At 38.5% G+C, this 5,216-nt stretch overlaps 1 pseudogene; it reads left to right on the plus strand.

Moving 5' to 3' along the window:
- The first annotated feature begins 3,276 nt into the window (after nt 1-3,276).
- LOC132007681 (thioredoxin-like) lies at nt 3,277-4,064 on the plus strand (annotated as a pseudogene).
- Nucleotides 4,065-5,216: the final 1,152 nt, after the last annotated feature.

Below are 5,216 nucleotides of genomic sequence, written 5' to 3' on the forward strand. Positions count from 1 at the left end.
CTCATTTATCCTAATAGTAAGAGCCTCCATTTTTTATTGCACCTCATTAATAGCTTTTTTAATTTTAACTTGGTTAGATTTTAGTTCTTTTATTTCTCCAGAAAGGGCTTTTATCTTCCCAAGAGGGTTTCTCTAATATCTTCCATGCCATTTTTGAGCCCAGATAGAACCTTGAGAATCGTCATTCTGAACTCTAGATCTGACATATTACCAATGTCTGTATTGATTAGATCCCTAGCCTTCAGTACTGCCTCTTGTTCTTTTTTTTGTGGTGAGTTTTTCCACCTTGTCATTTTGTCCAGATAAGAGTATATGAAGGAGCAAATAAAATACTGAGAGGGTGGCAAAGCCCCCAGGAAAATGCACTTTAACCAAGTCAGAAGAAACCCCAAATCGTGGGAGGGAGAAAGGGGATAAAAAGAAGTTCAGGAAAAAAAATTTTAAAAAAGAAAACAAATAAGGAAAAAATATAGAAAAGAAAAATATATATATTAGATAAACTAGTTTAAAAAACATTAAGAAAGAAAAGGGTAAAAGTTAAAAAAATGGCAGAAGAAAAAAAAACTAAATTTAAAAAAATTAAATTAACCACAAGTCTAAAGAATCATGGGGATAAAGTCATGGGTTCTGTGCTTTGCTTTCTCTTCCACTGGAATTCTGCTGCTCCCCTTGGTAAGTTGGAGCCAAAATCCTTGGCTGGATTTTTTGTTGATCTTCTGGGGGAGGGGCCTGTTGTAGTGATTCTCAAGTGTCTTTGCCTGAGGCAGAATTGCCCTGTCCTTACCAGGGGCCGGGCTGAATAATCTGCTTGGGTTCGCTTTGGGGAGCTTTTGTTCCCTGAATGCTTTCCGTAGAGTTCCGGAGGACGGGAATGAAAATGGCAGCCTCCCAGTCTCCAGCCCAGAGGAGCTTAGAGCTCAGGACCCAACCCCTCAGTGCACCCTCAGAGAAAAGAGCCCAATTACTCCCATCTCCCTGGCCTTTGGCCGCACTCCGAGCTCACCCAGCCTGCGACCGGTTCAAGGTAATCCCGAGCTGAGAGCTCACTCCTCGGTTCTGTCTCTGTAGCCAGCTTCCCCAGTCTAATACCTGTGAGCTCTGTAACACTGAGACACCTCCAATCCTTCTGTGACCCTGTGGGACATAGGGCCCTGCTGGCCCTGTGTGAGCTTCACCCCGGTTTAGCCTCAGGAGCTATGTCCCTCAGTGGAGCAGACTTTTAAAAGTCTGATTTTGTGCTCCATTGCTCTACCGTTTGCCGGCCACTCCCCCCGCGGTCTATCTTCCCGTCACTTTGGATTCACTTCTCCACTGGTCCTACCTTTCACAAAGTGTTCGATTTTCTGTTTCTAGAATTGCTGTTCTTCTTCTCTTCAATCTGTCATTGGATTTGCAGGTGTTTGCAATGTTTTGATAAGCTATCTAGCTGATCTCCTGCTACCTGATGTAGTCTCAGCCTGCTACTTCTCTGCCATCTTGACTCCTCCCCCCGTTTTTGCCCATTTTTGTCTTTTTATTATAGAGTTATAGAAGCTCTTTACATATCCTGAATGCCAGTCCCTTATCAAATATAAGCTTTTAAAAATAATTTCCTCCAGTATACATTTTGCCCATTCATTTTGTTAGCGGTGTCATTTGATAAACAGAAGTTTTAAAATTTTATGAAGTCCAATCTATTAATTTCTCTCATTGTTTCTGGTTTCTATATCCTAAGAAACTTCCAAGTGGAAAAAATATTCTCCTATAATTTCCTTTAAAAGGTTTATGTCATTTCACTGTATGTGTCGGTCCCTGATCCATGCTAAATTAGTTTTTGTGTATGGTATGAGGCTAGGTTCAAAGTTCATTTGTTCGTATGGATGAACAGTTACTTAAATTCCTTTTGTTAAAAACATTTTTCCTTTTTCATTATGTTGCTTTGGCACCTTTGTTAAAAATAAAATGACTGTATAAACGTGAGTCTATTCTGAGATCTTTATTCTGTCACAGTGTTATATTTGTCAATACTTATGCCAGTAACACACTATCTTGATTAATATAGCTTTAGAAAAAAGCTTGAAGTCAGGTAAAGGTTAATCCTTCAACTTTGCTTATATTTTTCAGTATTGCTTCACATTTTCCATGTCCTTCATATTCTCTTTTTAAAGATTTCATTTATTTATATGACAGACAGAGATCACAAGTAGGCAGAGAGAGGAGGAAGCAGGCTCTCTGCTGAGCAGAGAGCCTGATGTGGGGCTCGATCCCAGGATCCTGGGATCATGACCTGAGCGAAAGGCAGAGGCTGCAACCCACTGAGCCACGCAGGCGCCCCTCATATAAATTCTAGAAGGGGTTTGTTCGTTTCTACCAATATGAAGTATAGATTGAACTGGAAGTATGGATACTACATGGGATGCTATTGTTGTCTGTAGATAAGAAATAAGCACTTGAATCAATGCAGTGCTAAAGTGAAAATTAGAAAATGCATTCTAGAAATTATCAGGACTTAATGATTGGAAATGAAGACTGAAAAGGATGATGGAGACTTAGATTACTCTGATATATCTGTTCTGGATGAAAATAAGGATGACATTTCCATGAAATATAAACACTCTTTCATCTAGAAAGTATTTATTAAATGCATATTATGTGACAGAGCCTGTGCTTTGCACTGGGAACATAACAGAAGCGAAAGCATACTCAGTCCCAACTGTACTAGAACACCTTGTGGATGAGAAAGACATTCATTAAATAATCAAACAAACAGATGTAAAATTGCAACTAATAAAAGTATACTACAGCAAGCACACCTAGCACCTAGATCTTGGTTCCTAATACCTTTCTCCAATAAAAGGAACCAAGAAATCCTTGGAGAAACAGCTGCTTCTAGGACTGGGGTAAGTAATATACAAGATAAGCCAAGTATCTTGTAGGATCAGAAAATAAAAAAATGCCAAAAGCATTTGGCTTCGGGTGTACAACATAGTGTTTCAGCAAGTCTGTATGTTATACTGTGGTCAGCACAAGTGTAGCTACCATCAGTCCCTACAAAACACCCTAACAATGTTATTGACTATATTCCCAATGCTGTGCCTCTTCTTCCTGTGGCTTATTCATTTCATAACTTGAAGTGGGTATCTGCCACATCTCTTCACCCATTTTGTCCATCCTCTAGGCCCCCTTTCCTCTGGCAACCATCTGTTTGTGTGTCAGCTATATTCAAATAAAAAGTCAAATACATAAATAAGTTTTTTTTAAATAAGTGCTAGTTTCTATAAAGAGAAGGCAGGCTGTATGCTTTGCAAGATCTGTCTGGCATTTTTGGATCCACATTCATCGGTCCTTACCATTATTTGGCGGACTCCAACTGCCAAAGTGGTGAAGCCAATAAAGAGCAAGTATGATTTTCCATAAGCCTTGAACAGTGCAAGAGTAGTTGTAGTTGACATCTCAGCCACATGGTATGAGCCTTGCAAAGCCTTTCTTTCATTCTCTCTCTCAGAAGTATTCCAACGTGGTATCCCTTGAAGTAGATGTGTATGACTGTCAGGATGCTGCTTCAGAATGTGACATCAAATGCATGCCAACCTTCCAGTTTTCTGTTGTTTTGTTTTGTTTTTAAAGAGGGAGGGGTTGGGGTAGGGGCAGAGGGAAAGATAGTATCTTAACACAGACTCCACACTCAGCACAGGGCTTGTCACAGGGCTCCATTTCACAACCTTGAGATCATGACCTGAGCCAAAATCAAGAGTCAGATGCTTAACCCACTGAGCCACCCAGGCACCCCACCCTTCTAGGTTTTTTTTTTAAGATTTTATTTATTTATTTGATAGAGAGAGAGATCAGAAATAGGCAGAGCAGCAGGCAGAAAGAGAGGAGGAAGCAGGCTCCTTACTGAGCAGAGAGCTGGATGTGGGGCTCGATCCCAGGACCCTGGGACCATGACCCGAGCCGAAGGCAGAGGCTTAACCCACTGAGACACCCAGGTGCCCCCCAGTTTTTTTTTTAAGGGGAAAAATGTGAGTGAATTTTCTGGTGCTAATGAGGGAAAAGTTGAAGCCACCAATAATGAATTAACCTAATTATGTTCTCTGAAAATGTAACGAGCCATTGGCTATTTAAAATTTATCATTTTGTTTATTTACAAAAAGGAAAGGTCAAATATGAACACCATATACTCAACTGCCATCTTATTATAAGTGACAACAAAATATTAATTTTACCCTTTAAAAAAGAAGTGCTGAAAACGAAACAACAAAATCCCACTATGATGGAACATGTCAAAATGACACAGGAGCCAACAGAAATACTTCTCAATGGCCAAAGCTGGAATAATTTAAGCAACAAAATAAAATAATATTGGAATTTAACCCAAAGTATAAAGTAAATATTCATGAGTCCATAGTGATATAAATAACTGACTGAATAAGTTAATAGATGGGGGATAAGAGATAGCCTCTCATGCACAGGAATTACAAATAAATTGTATAGATACTAAAAGAAAAGAACCTTCACTCCCTAAGTGAAGGTTGCACATATTGATGTCTTTACAAAGAGGACAGTATGAAAAGCAGAGGGAGAACAATCATTTTAAAATTTAGAATCCTAACAAGCACTACTTTAGCCAGGTGATCAAGGTCAACCTCAGCTATCATAAATTGGGTAGGTAGTGTGTTGCCTTGATATGATGTAATGAAAATGTTATTTTACTTCTGAAATTTTGCTCCCAAATATCATAACTCCTGTCTAATCATGAGAAAACATCAGACAAATCTAAATGTTTGGGCTTTCTACAAAATACTGGATAAATCCTCCTCAAAACGTTAACCAAAGTCACCAAAAACAAGGAAAGTCTGAGAAATAGTCCAACCAGGAAAAGTCTATGGAGACATATATTTAGACAACGAAATATAGTATAGTATTTTGGAACACAAAAAGGACATTAGTTAAAAAATAAGAAAATCTGAATAAATATTAGTTCATTATTGCAATGAAAATTCCATACCAATGTAAGATGTTAATAACAGGAAAAACTGTGTTCAGCATAGAGGTATATGGGAACTCTCTGTACTATCTGCTCAATTTTTCTGTAAATGTAAAACTGTTCTAAGAAATAAAGTTTATTAATGTTTCTAAAAGTTCTCTAAAAAAGAAGTACATGGTCTAAGGGGGACTTGAGGCCAGATATGGAAGCAATGGTGTGTTCAAGGAACAGAAATAAAATCATTATAATT

This window comes from Mustela nigripes, chromosome X (genome assembly GCF_022355385.1).
Source record: "Mustela nigripes isolate SB6536 chromosome X, MUSNIG.SB6536, whole genome shotgun sequence".
NCBI lineage: Eukaryota > Metazoa > Chordata > Mammalia > Carnivora > Mustelidae > Mustela > Mustela nigripes.